This window comes from Poecilia formosa, unplaced genomic scaffold (assembly GCF_000485575.1).
Source record: "Poecilia formosa unplaced genomic scaffold, Poecilia_formosa-5.1.2 Scaffold6, whole genome shotgun sequence".
In the NCBI taxonomy this organism is placed as follows: domain Eukaryota; kingdom Metazoa; phylum Chordata; class Actinopteri; order Cyprinodontiformes; family Poeciliidae; genus Poecilia; species Poecilia formosa.
Window position 1 is genome coordinate 3,611,274 of NW_006799945.1, and position 14,503 is coordinate 3,625,776.

The window sequence follows — 14,503 nt, forward strand, 5'->3', positions numbered from 1 at the left end:
CTTATCAAAAGGGAGGCGGGAATCAACAGGCGAGGCGCCTCAGTTACAAGTTGATCGTCCGCTAGCCCCCTCGCTCCCTCTAGCGGACCTTGGCTTTTAGCAGCGTGGGGCATTGTGCAATTAGATGTCCTGCTTCACCACAATAGAGACAGAGCCTGGCTCGCATCCTACGTTGTCTCTCTTCTGGAGTTAGCCTAGGTAGCCCAATCTGCATGGGTTCTGGTTCAGACAGACTTGGTGGAGTCTCAGCTGGAGCAACTCTGCTATGGACTGACAAGGTTCTGACTGGTGGGTTCCTGCTGCCCCTCTCCTTAGCTCGAGCTCGAATCCTGTTATCTAGCCGAATGGACAGTTTAATCAAGTCCTCCAAAGTCTTAGGCTCGTCTAAGGTTGCCAGCTCATCTTTGATTTGGTCGTTTAGTGCATTTAAGTACACACTCTTGAGGGCTGAGCTATTCCAACCTGAAGCTGCCGCCTGGATGCGGAAATCGATAGAGAAATCTGCGACAGCTCTTTGCCCTTGTCTCATCTTTAACAAATCTTGGGAGCTCAGGCCCTTATCAATGTCTTGATTAAATGCTAGTTTGAACTCAGATAGGAACTCTTCATATGTGCAGTTAAAGTCGGTGGAAGAAGAAAACCTCACTTCAGCCCAATCCAAGGCACGGTCTGACAAATGTGCAACTATGTAAGAGATCTTGGTAGAATCGAGAGCAAATCTATGGGGTGAGTTATTAAATTGGATGTTACACTGCATTAGAAATCCCCTAAATCTTTGGGGATCCCCATCAAACCTGGGAGGGCTGGGCAGGTGACAGTCAGAAAAAGTGGTCTGGACAGGAGCTTGTGAGGCAAATTCAGGAGCTGCAGGAATCACCTGGGCTGGATCAGGAGTAGAAGAGGAGGCTGAGGTCTGTGGAAAGCGAGATCGAAGAAAAGTGGTTAGTTCGGCTAGCTGACGGTTGGTCTCCGCCTGACGGTTACCCAGTTCCTGGAGAGCCGCTTCATGGCTCTGAATAGAGTCCTGCTGTTGTTGGAGAGTTCTGCGAATGGTTTCTGCTGGGCTCTCAGTCTGGCCAGAGTGTTCTGTCATGCTGGGTTTTAGTTTTTGAGCCCACACGCAGAAACTCACAGAGAGGCTGAATGAAAATTTAGATGTTTATTGACAAAGATAAAAGTTCAAACATCCACAGTCGGGAAGCTGCTGTTGGAGGACTGGCACAGCTGCACACAGGGGAGAGTGAAGGTGAGTTTAATGACCGTAGGAAATCAGGCAACTTGTATGGGTTCGAAGCTTACTTGTGATAATGAGTTCTGGTTGGGGGAAGGTTCCGGTACCAGGTTGCGGCTAGGCGTAGAGGCTGACTCGGAGAGAGATGAGGAAGGAAACGACTCGTGAGTGTGAGAGAGAGAGACCAGGAGTCTTCGGGGCGGACTCCAGCCGGAGGCGCACAGTGGGCTCTTAAACAGAGGGATGTGGGGGGTTTCCAGTTCCCGGTGAGTCTCGCTCCCAGCGTCGTGAGGGGACTTCCCTCTAGGCTAGACAACAGGAGTTCTCCGGGGAAAACTTGAAGAAGTCCTGGAAGAGGTCACAAAACAACAGGTAAGCTCTTAAGGCAACTAGAAACAATCTCAATGAGACGAACTGTAGGAAGGCTGGAGGTACCACAATAGGTAAACACTCTGGCGGTGAAGAGTGGGAGCCTGCCGCTTAAATACTCCTCTAGATGACGATTAGAGCCAGGTGCGTACCGCGGAGCCTGCTGACACACCCACCAAGGGAAAAAAAACAGCCTCTGGCGCCCTCAGATGGTCAGAGCTGAAAAAGAAGAAAACCCAACCTGGTACCTAACAAAAGTTATACAGTTTAAAAGACAAAATAATATCCTTGATATTGACCAAATGTACATCTAAATTCAAAGAAAGTTACAAAAACCAAACAAAAAAAAAAACCCTCTGAAATGTTCTTGCATCCTGGAATTTGGCAAATTGAGAAGATCATCTGATTTAACCTAAATAAAAAGTTAGAAAAAATAGTACTTGCCTTTTTATTTGGTGCATGTAAACATTCGTTTTCCATTATGGATTTGTGCTTTCAAGTCCAACCTTTGGTCTCCTCCACGCACCATCAGTATCCTTTCACGAAACCCCCCACACACACACACAGGGCTCACCTGGACTCCTGGCTCCCTTCCCCAGATGTCTGACCTCTGACCTCGCCTTAGGTCAGCCTGCAGTCCTCGTCTCCGCCTTCCTGACCTCCAACACAATTCCTGGACGATGAAATTAAAGCCAGAGAAACACAGCTTCACTTTTCTCTAATCTGCATCTACTGCATCTTGTTCCTACTATTAGAAATTTGAAACAACAAAACCCAACTTCCTTAAGACCTTGAAAGAAGAAATTGTCATTGTTGTGTTTGAAAACTTCATTTAGATCTTGATTTAAATAGCTTCTTATTGACTGTCTGCCTTTGGGTCCAGAAAAGACCAAAAGCAGAATGGGGCTGACACCCTACAAACACGATGAGTTAAATTTTGCCTTACATAGCGCCTCTGTTTCCATCACTGCAGCATACTTTAATGGCCAAAGCAAATGTTTTAGGTAATTGCTGCAGTTTTAGGTGGGTTTTTAGAGTAGAAAAGGCCAATATTGGTGATTTCTTTTCACTAAGTGGACCCTCTTAGAGTGCCTCAGTGATCCGATTGATTACCACTCACTAATTGCATCGATCGTAGCTTCCAGTCACTTGCAAAGTCTAGTTTTAAGAGCTTGGTTTCTTTTAGGCAATGTAGGAAAGAGGATTTTCTACATTGATCGGCGTTATAACGATCACGATCGTAGACCTTTAAAACCGAGAAGATTCTGTCATAACAACAACTTCCTTCGTTGTGAAGTTTCAGTTTTTACAATCTTATCTGAAGAGATGTCTGAACATTGTTGAAATTTTATCTTTCAAAAATCTCAGAATTGTGAAGTGAAAAATTGAACGTAATGGATGAAAATAAAAGCTGTGATAATAATGCTGCAAAAATATTAAGACAGAACCAAGCTAATCATAAATCATCCCTGCTATTTTTAGTATCTATATAATTGATTTTTTTGGTGGAATAAATGTGACTCAGTGTACTGTTTGTCTTCTCCCTGCACCATTCCAGCTTGTGACACCTCCTCAAGGCAGTTTCTGGGAGCTTCAAAAGCGCTTGGCCGTCAGGGGAGTTTCAGTTTGTTTCATCCTTCCTTGTCTTCCTGTTACGCCGCTTTCCAGTCGCACAGGGGACAGGAATTATTTCGCAGAGAGGGCAGATTTGCAGTTTAGAGGGACGAGGGTTGATCCGGGGAGGTAGTCCAAAGGAAACAAAATGGATTTCGAATCCAGTTATGTATCTGTAAAATGTCAGAGGATTTCTGACAGGCGCGTGGTCCAAGAGGTTTTCCCTCTCTGACTGTAATTCAGACTGTATGTGAGAGGCTCTGGTTAAATCCCAGCCCTCTCTAATGAAACTGTACAGAACAGATGCTGCACACCTTAATGAAATTCTCGGACTAGCTTCAGTGCGGGAATTGGTTCGCCTGAAAGACACTGGCTCCTAATTGAAAGCTGAGAAGGATCCTCCATCCCTCCTGCACGCCGCTGTGGCCTCTCTGCACCACTGCGTTTTTTTTTTTTGTTTGTCTGTGACCTGCGTCTCCTCATTTTTCTTTCTATCCACTTTTCTGCGCAGCGTGAAAGGCTTGACATTCGGTACTTCGACAGGAAGGATGAGCTTCTCAGTAGCTGTGTATATTATGTTATCTGAGGCCCAGTCTCTCCCCAGGTCCCCGCTTAGCACTCAGAAAGGGTCTGTTGTGTTGAGATACTGGCCCCGAGTCACGCTGCGGTCGGGGACCTAGGTGATCGGATGTAATGCTTCCCTTCTGCTCGCCAATCAAGGTCAGTGGATTGGAACAGCTGCATCACTCAATGCAAAACTATCCGGAGCAACCTCCGCAAAGCAAAGAGACGTGTGTTTGTGGAAACACACGTCTGCTGCGGCTTAAACTCAACTGCTTTTTAAACTGCAGACGGAGCTGCTGTGGGAATCTGTGTTGGTCTAAGTGATTTCCTTCCAGTGTGACCATCAGTCAGGCTTGACACGGAGTGTGTGTCACTAAAGTGATGATCGTCTCCCACGAGTTTCTTCTTGGCAAGCGTGGCGGCCATTGTTATTCTTTGTCCTATGAGCCAGGTGAGACGCATGAAGGCTGCACGGCATAATTAAAAATTAAATATGTTAAACTACAGGGTTGGTTAAACAAGAGAAAGTTAATCATATACATTAGTTTATAGTGTTTTGCCTTTATTAGCAGGCCTAATGTAACCTTCACCCTTGCTGCCCACGTTGTGTTGCGCACTTGCTGCAAACAGAGATTTTAATTGTTTATCAGGGTCATTACTATTCAGGTGCAGGCAGTGGTAGATCCATAATGAATAAGATGGCAGAGGGGTAATCAATCACAATGTGTCGAGCAGCAACACTTGACACGTGGCATGTAAAATCTGAAACGAGAAAGGATCCTGCTGCTTTGAAGGGTTTCGGCGTTATTAGGAAGAAGCTCCACCAGCGCTCAGCTCTCATTTATATGGCAATACATCACAGTAACAACTTTCTGAGTTGTCTTACTTTAATAATCTTTAGAAATCCTCATCAGAGCTTTCTTGCCACAGTTTGCAATCATTTTTTTTGTTTTTTTGTTTTTGCTCTGCAATGCTGAATATGACCACCGAGTGCCTGTCTGGTGGTGAAAGGGCAAAACGCTGCTTACACACTGGTCAGGTAGAGTGTGACAGGGCTAACAGGTCAGTCTCTGATGCAGTCAGACATAAGGACAATTTAAAAAACCCTATTTAGTGTGATGTGCATTTTGGACTAGACTGAAAAAAGGAGAAAAGCATGAAATGGGGAAAATCCCTCGATTTGAAGGTAGAAACTTGTTGCAGTGGTTGAAGAGCTTTACAGGTGTTTTTCCTGAAAATGTATGTTTTTTTTTACTCAGAAAAAAGGACATATTAAATGAACAAAAAACAATTATAATTAACACATAACTGTATTATTGGTTCTGATTGGTTGATGTATTTCTATTAACCTTAAAAAACATATAAAGTTAGGATCATTATTTAGAGAAAAATACTAATAAACCTTTCCTAAACCTGCATTGAGCTTAGTGTTTAACTCTCTTTGAGTATGACAACCCTTGGACCTTTATGTCTTCAAATTATTTACTCTTTTGAGAAATGAAAAATGAGATAAAAAGTAAAGGAATAATTTGACACCACAATTAAAATGATCAAAGGAGTTTTTTTCAGATCTTTTTGTCTGAGATCAGGCAGTGAGCTTGCATCAGGGAAAAATAAAGTTTCATCTGTTGGGGTATTCTGCTGCTCTGAGCATCTTAACATTTTGATCCGGCAATCATAAATTTAGTTTCACTCAGTAGAAATATCTTCGCTGGTCTGAGGCATTCTATGCCTCATCCTGGTCGTTGACGATCATCGGAGGAGACAGGTCAGAGTTGTCAATCATCATTGACGTTCGGTGACACTAAAACTGCCATCAGGAGGATCCAGTCACAGCCAGCTTATTATTTTACCCATTAAAAAAACAACAAATAATCAAAAGATTTGAAAATTTAAAAAAATAGTATGAGCCTGGATTTTTTTTTTAGCCTTTTTTAGGGTTAGCGTCTGGAAACGGTGAAAGCTTATGGACTGCTAAACATCGCTAAGACTGAAAACAGAGACATATCCTCAGGTGCGTCAAGCATATACACACGGAGAAGCTCATAAAAAACACAATACTCTCAAAGTCCCATTGGTAGTGTTGTCTCGTTGTTGTTGTCATGTTCAAACTTATTATAAGAATGAATAAGCCACTAAAATGAATTCACAAAGGCATGTGCATTCAAACATGTATCCATCATCCAAAAGGAAAATTAGACGGCAATCCCAGCAGAATGATCCCAGTTCTGTTATCAGTGGTCAACAGCTTCAAAGTCAGATTATTATACTGTTATGCTTACAGCTCTGACAGCTGATAGAGAAGGATTCTTTTTGAGTCATCAGGTGTTTTCCTCCCCCACTGTCATTTGGTTTCTTCTTTTATTTTGTGAGCATAGCTGAGAAGATGGCCCCATATGTATGCAGAAGGTGAATCCATGCAGTGTGTCCAGGTTGAGTCACAGCAGGTTGATTTATACATGGGATCGTAATCTGGCTCAGTGCTCGCTGCTGAACAAAGGAGATAGTTCTGCTGTAGCAAATTTTATGTGAATTTAGGATATCTTGTCATTTTTCCTCAAGTGAAGAATTGCTTTTCAGATACGAAGAAGCTCTCTGGAAGAAACATAATGAATTTCTTTCTTTTTTATTATTTTTATTATCAAACATTATTAGTGCTGGGTTGGGCAAACTAATGTTGTTTGTGCTGGATGGGGTTAGAGTCTACTGTAAGTAAAATTGTTGCAGCTAGAGTGTTGGATCTTCTTGTTTTATTTGTGATCTTTACTTAGAAAACTGTAGAAAAAGCATGAGAGAGTTACAGCAGAAAGAAGTCTAGTATGCAGTCAAATTTTCCTGGAAAGTGGTGATGATACTACAAACTTTTGTATTCATGCATGAAACAGAGACGAACCCCCCAAAAAGTAGCTACAGCAAATCTGAATGTGATTTCTTAATGCAAAGATTAAATATATAGATAAAATAACTATTGGAAACCTAATAGACCAGCACCCACCTGGGGATTTAAACGTTTTCTCTTGAAAGGCCACTTTGAGCTTAATTTGCAGAAATGGAAAATTAGTTTTCATGTCAAAAACTGTGAAAACTGCGGTGTATCAAAGCATCTGAAAATGTCAGTTTTCTCTAAATCTTATCTCTGTTTTACTCATGGTTAAATAGCACCACAATAATATAGAAAAAACATTAACATAAAATCCAGATGTGGTAATAGCATTTCTGTTTTAGAGAGGAATGTATTGAAAATACTTTATTGCATTGGAAAACTGTGTTTTGAAATAACTGATTTCCTGTAAAGTCTGTGCAGATACTTTTTGGCTCTAGAATATAAAACATGTAGTTCTTTGATAGCTATATTTCTGCATGTGCAAAACAGTTTAAAGAAACATATTTGATGTGTATGAATTGAGTTTTTTATATAAATATAAGTTACTAGGCATCAGAATCCTGCCTATTGTAACTAACTTCCTAATCCCTCAAATAGACAGTGGACCAAAATTGAAGAGTTTATGAAATTGTAATCCAAATCTGATATATTCTATGCACACAAAACAAACAGGTCTGTGAACATATGGCTTGTTTCCTACCTGTGTGGAAAGCTTATTTTACCATCTTTTGTTTGGCCATTTTTAGAAAAGGTGGCCTGAGGTGACAGAGGTCGCTAATGAATGTCAGCAGAAGAAAGGAACTCGTCTGACCCGATTGACACACCAACACACCTGCAAGGTATTCTGGGATTCACACACGTTTGACACACACACGATGGTTATTTAGAGCGGGACCAGTTCCGAATGATTACAAATCTAGTCTCATAATAATCACAACCGTTCATGTAAGAGCTGTTTTATAAGAAAAGTTAGCTCAGCTAAGATCTGTTGACAACAATAATCATGTGGAATGCTAGACAGAAAGTAATGCTTAAAAAAACCGAATCTCTATAAAATATTTGATAATCTGTTTATAAAAGTAATCTGCTAGAGCTGCTCTCATTCCAACGTGTTGCATATCCTTACTTCAAGTATTCCCACAAAATGCATTCACAGGTTCAAATCCTGAAAAGTGGTTTGTTAAGAAATGTTGAAATCTGTTAGGAAATGTGAGAATAAAACTGTCAGCGAGGCACACAAATCCATAATTTGCATCGCAGCTGCAGACTGTAAACCAGCCAGCTCCTAGTTTTCTTGTCAAGGCTGAGGTGGCGGCTGATCAACCGAACTTGCTCACACGAGTGACGGACTGAAAGACGAGCCAGTGACCCCTTCCCCATTTCTTATTCACAGGGAGGTCACACCATCAACGGAGGAAAATAGAAAATTTGATTGGCAGTGTTTTTATTAAATTAGCATCCGGCACCAAGCCGCAAATCGAACTGAGACAAGAGAGCGGCAGCTATGGTAAAAAATTTCCAGGCCTTCATTTAGAATTAGATAAATTCTTTAAAGGAAATGTTTGATCGACGAAAACAGGTAGCATTTCACTGATTAGATTAACATTCCTATCAATCTATGGATAAAAATGCACAGAATTAATCTTACTCTACATATCCACATCATTACCATGCAGGATCTGTAGCTCTATTAGAGGAGTCGTTCTTGGAAACCAAATCTCCCTCTGTGTTGCTTCCTGTCTGCTGTGGAGACAGCAGATTAAAATGGCAGCAGAACTGAAGGACAGGGCTGTTCATGAGAAGTGTTTTAATAGCACTGATATATCTAAATCAGACAGCTGCTGTCTGCACATACATCTTCCCCCTCCAGGAGCTCGTCTTAATTGTCAGCATTGCATGAGAAGAATATTGCAATCATCTGCAGGCTGAACATTGAGATCCACACACAGTGGATGGGGCCGTGGTGTACAGCTTGAGATGAGAAGACGTTAAAAAGAAGAGGCAAAAACAGGAAAATTAAGACAGAAAGGAAGATGCAACGACTTTTCTGAAAGTTAGGGTTTCACAAATGTTATTCATGGAATTGCATGCCTGGATTAGAAAAGGTTTTGCAGCCACATAACATTCTCACAGCCTGAAATTGCCACTTAAGTCAATGGCAATCCAATAAGATTGGGGCTGATTAGAGGGGAAAAGGAGCAGAACAAGACAGTCTGAGGTGTATGAAGAAATGTAAGAAATTACACAAACAGGACTGAGATTTGCTTGCATGACAAATTTTTGAATCAAGCCTGTTTTAAGTGTTATGTTAGATTATGTTAAAGTGACTTTCACTCACTCCTATGTTCTAGTCATTGTGTATTTCTTTAAATCTTTAAACCAGTTTTTCTTTTTGTATCTACCCCCTTTCTACCCCTTTGTTTGCCTCTCTAAAAATTGTAAGTGAACATAGACTAGATTTACTGAGAACAAAGAAGACGGCGTGAAAGAAACCCACTTTGCTTCATGCTTTGTGCTCCAAGCCACTGGGCCTCTCGGGCACATAATCTCTTTCCTGAAGCAGTTTCCCCCTCAAAATAAATGAGTTATTTCCACCTACTGGACCAGACAAAGCCCCAAACTCTATGATGTGAAGTCTGGCTTATCGGATCTGGGTGGCTTAAACATGCAGTACTTAACCAAAGTACTTATAGACCTTAAACTTCTTCACAGTGTGAAATGAAAACCACATATCACAATGATGTGATGTGCTGTTGGTTGTTGTAAGATGACAAAACACACAAATACTCAGGAGCTATATGTGCTTTTGTAAGGCATTGTAAAGTTTTTGGCTAAAATCTGAAAACTAAACTTGAAGTTAAGTGTATGTTTTCAGCTGATAAATGTGCAGGTGAATATATCAGAAAGTACCAGACATTTATGTATACTTGGGAGGAATTGTTGGAATATTTTCCAAACCCAATTATCCGACAAAAATTGACTTTCCTTCTTAAGAGCGAACAAATCATTCTCAGAGTCAGTACGGTTACACTTGGTGTGCAAAACTCAAACATAATCAGATAATCTTTGGCTGACCACAAGTCGTGGCCTAGCATCCGATCCCGGCCCTCTGCGGGGACGCGTGGCTCGTGTCCGATCGGAAACAATCCTTGTCCAGCGGCATGTTCCAGAGATAACAAATCCTCAGGAGAGGAGGGCCAACAAGCAGATGAAAGAGTTAGGAGAGACTGAACAAACACCGAGTTGTTTAAAATAAACTCTACCTCACAGAGGACCTCATTACTCATGTAGGAGAAACTGCGGCTGTGTTAGACGTGGATCAGATCAATCATTCATCACTTTTACAGTGCATGTGTCGCCACAGGATCGTCACAGTGGCATCCTGATGACAAACACCAAACGATGCGTGACACTGACCGGTGCTGCCGGCACGCATTGTTCTGCAAAGCTGCTTTAATCTCATCTCCCAAATGATTGGGATATAATAATAAGAATAAGAATAAGAATAAATTGAAAATATTTTAGATATAAAATAAATGGAAAAGCAAAAGGTAAAACAGCTATGTTTGAATGCAAATTGCGCTGCAGCGTTTCAAATACATTTATATAGTAACAACAGGAGAAAGCGTAATGCATAAATACATAAATGCATAAATGAAATGCCTTATCTTGCGACAGGTTAGACAAAAACTGGCAATGTAATCTGCCTTTGGGACTCTTCCCGCTCAAACCTGGTACATTAGGACCCTGCTTATAATAAAAATCTGCAACATTATGCTGCTACTGCTGCTTTGGCTTCACCCGAGCGTCTGCCGGCTGGCTGGACTCACGCTGCTGGGATTTCCTTCCCTGTTTCGCTGCAGTAATTGAATGCACAGGTGTGACGCTCAGAGCGCAGGGAGTTCATTAGTAAAGTGAGAAATTATACCTGACCCATTTTTCCAGAACACCCTGAACAGTGCTGGCAACTTTTTGACATTCTGACTTCTGTTTTGACATAAAAAGGAAGGGTGTTTAATTTATAGCCAGGGCAGTGAGGATCCCTGGAGGACGTCTTCGCATAAAATCCAGACCTTGAATATAAAATCTGTTCAAGTCGGAGGTCAGGAGAACCCAAGGCTAAATTTTAAATGCCTTCCTCTACATTCAGATTTTGTTCTATGACTAAAATCTGATGTATTAGGATCAATAATTAATCTGCAGTTTGCATGTTTACAGAATCACTTCGAGGATACGTGCAGACAATATACTTGCGCAGTCACACTGTGAGTGACAGAGGTAAACCTTGCGAAAATAAAATATCACCACTGATGGATTCAAGCAGACAATCGCACTGAATCGTCTGGTTGGGGAATCACTTCACTGTGAGCCGGCTGTCTACTCACTGCAAGCAAACATTGAAACATGACAAGAATATGAAGAGTCACACACACACAAATGGCAGATTGTATTTTTATTTTTTGTGAAACACAAACATCCTATGCTATTTTCACAGACTTTTCGCAGGAAATCATTTCATGATATACATTTTTTTTTTTGCAGATTTTTTAGGGAGCTCCAAAGGAGTTATGATTTTTTTTTCTTTGCCATGATAGATTGTTTATACCTTGTAAATATGGAGAAAGACTCTCCATATTAACAATATTAACAAAAACATGGCATCTGTAAGAGCAGCAAGATCACAAAATGTGTTCAGCTTTTGGGATTTTTTGTTTGTTTGTTTGATCCAGAACAAACAAATATTGTTTCCTTTTGGCTGCACAATGAAAAGCATAAATCAATAATGGAAGAGAAACAAATACAGAAAAGCAAAAGAACAAAGGCAAAAGCAGTGCAAAGATAATTGGAGTAAAAGAAGAAATGAACGAAAGAAAACGCATTTTTATGGGTAAATAAATTCTGTCAAAAATTAAACGGCAGATAACTTACAATGTCGACACCAAAGTAAATAATTTCAGCTAGAAATTGAAGTTGAAGTACTTTTTGCAACATTCTAGATTATAGCTGGAATGGTTTTGTTTTACTTATCTTTTTCCTGGATTGTTTTGTCTGTAATTTTAATCCGACTCATCTAAGGCTGGACTTTTGCAGACATTGCAGACATTGGGATGTTCAGTTGTAATTTCATAGAAGCTATAAAAACAAAACAAACTTTTCTATGACATTGTTTTTGCTCTGAGCTGGTGAAATAAATCATTTTCCTGTAACATCTCGGAATATAAAATTAAACTGAAACCATTTTAATTTTTCAGTTTAAAAAACTGATGAATGAAGCTACATTCATCAGTGCAGTACGTACACTCACATTCATTAAATTGACAAACTCATTTCAAAAGGTACTCTTAATTGGGACAAACAATCCTAATCAGACGGATATTCTGATTTATCCAACATGACTACGTTCGGTCGAAACAGTAATTGTGATGCCGCCTCCTCGCCAATAAAGCAGTCTGGGAGTTCTCGCCGATCCTTATTGAATCTGGAGTCGGCAGCCAGCACAGCGGCTCTGGTCCTGAGAAGCTTATTTAACTACGAATCAACGAGGGAGGCCGATTTTGATTCGTCCTAAATCTACATACCCGATTTACATTTCAAAAGGAAGCGATCCTTTTAATTTCCATGAAATTGGGTGTCTATTAGAGGCTGAGTCAGACACACGCAGAACAGAAATCCAAAAACATCACACTTGGGAAATAGGCGCGCAGATTTTTGATGTATCAACCCACTATCGCAATTACTTTCTAAACCATCTTAAGCAGTATATTATCAATAAAAGATGTGTGATCCTTTAAGCTACGAGGAGGAAAATTCTCATATTTTATGTGTTCAGGTCCAAAAAAAAAAAACTCATTACTGTCCTTATCAGTGTTTTCTTTATTCCTAATGTTTGTGCTAATTAGATTTAGTTGTCTTCTTATCTGTGCCAGAATTACGTAACTCCTCATTGTGCTCCGATAGATCCTCCGATGCTTTCCGAGCAAGACAGAAGGATTTTGTGACCTAATTCTCAAAATGTGGGTCAGCTTTGTTGCTTTTTGGGTCAGTCCTGCTGTGGGCCTGGATTTTAGGAATACATGAAATATTGCATAAATTAAAATTCAGAATGAGATTTATTTTTTTTTCCCCTCTGAAAAACTGCAATAAAGTTGTCAAATGTGGGTCTTTGCTTCACACTGAGTTCTCAAACATTTTATTTTAATTTTTAATGCTTAAAGCTGGTTGTTCTCAGCAAAGCTGCTTAAAATTCTGCACAATTGTCTTTTGGATAATGTCCAGTAAGGACATTTAATTAAAATTTTATCCCCAGAAGACACATTGTCTGAAATATGCTTTTGCTCTCTCGCACTGAAAGACATTAACAAAACATTATTGTTCTGTCTGTGTGCCCACAATAAATTACAAAAGAGCCATGACCATTTACTTTCTTTCTTCTTAGACCCAAATCAAGCAGCCAGTTGGGATAATCGCGGGCCTACGGTTCTACAGCGGATTGACCTGTTTAGCACGGATCTGCTCTCCAAATTCTGACTAAGCATCTGCCCTGCAGTCATCCATTGTCACCTCTTTGCTCGAATGACTTCTGACAACAAAAAGACATGACAAGTTAAATGTTTTACAGTAAGCTCCAAGAATAATGGAGCTCAGCATACTCTCTTTTTTTGTATTTATTTATTAGTCTTCCTCAGTTTCCCTCCTCTCCACCTGCCACAGCTGTACCACATTTCCTATGATTAGTTCATTGTCATTTTCCACCTCTGCCTCCTGGATTTTCATTGTTTTTCATGTTCTTCTGTAAAAATCTCTCTTCACTATCTGCATTGATCTTCCTGCTTTTATGTGCCACTTTTTTCCTAGCACAGATTTATGAATTTTCATTAACATTCTCCAATTTGGATTACAGTTTTCTCTTAATTTAGGTCTTTTCTAACCACAAATTATAACAGGGGTTTGCTGGACGTCAATACAGAGTTATGAAACTGTGTCCTCTGCCAGATTTCTCTCCTTCCAGCCACAAAGCACATATAAACCCCACCAAAACAACCCTGTCTCATTACCAGCACATCAAGAAAACGTAGAGTTGCCAACTGTAAACTTTTCCCCTCTCTGACCAGCTGCATCCGTTGGATTGACTTAGTTATTTTCTTCGCTGCTGTAAGTAAAAGTTACCACAAATCAGCCACAGGCTGGAAATATGCAAACGAAATCTGTTTAATGATCAGGAAGCTGACGAAATATACAGCAGATGCGGTGTCCAAAACACTCAAAAATATTTTCATACTGTTTCTGAGATTTAAAAATATTCTTTTCTTTTTCTTGATTGTGTTGAGTGACACCTCCCTCTTTGAATTTCTGTCACTGTAAGACAGTCAGAGTGGGACATCCCACTCTTATGCAGGGTCCCTTTTTTTTAATTTACTATTTTTCAGTGTTATTTAAGTGATGTGAGAACAAAAATAATTGTTTATTAAAAAAATGCATTTTTGCAGTGTCACATTATTTGAGGGTTACAACAATTCCCCGTATTACACCTTAAAGGTGTCTGTAATATATATTCAAACCAGAAAAGCATACTTTGTACACAGCTCTTGTGATTTCATTTGAGGTTTTCTTTGTGACTAACCTCTACCTAAAAAAAAACAACAAAAAAAACATTTCCAGTGTGGTATTACCCATTTAATAAACTTCAAGGGCAAATCTTGATCACTGAAGATGTAACGAAACAAGACTACGTGAAGCTTGATGATGCAAATTCTAGCAAACAAACACGGGGATTCGAAGCGCTCTAATTGCCTGCCTGAGTTGTCATGGCTGCTGCTTCAATTGTAGTTGAGGGTTTGCTT

The 14,503-nt window shown here is 40.2% G+C and overlaps 1 long non-coding RNA gene across 1 annotated transcript; it reads left to right on the top strand.

The window, feature by feature from the left end:
* The first annotated feature begins 3,791 nt into the window (after positions 1-3,791).
* Positions 3,792-14,113, top strand: LOC103149139 (uncharacterized). Its single transcript, XR_477436.2, has 3 exons — positions 3,792-4,229; positions 7,409-7,501; positions 13,099-14,113. It is a non-coding gene; the product is annotated as an uncharacterized LOC103149139 (long non-coding RNA).
* The last annotated feature ends 390 nt before the right edge of the window (positions 14,114-14,503 follow it).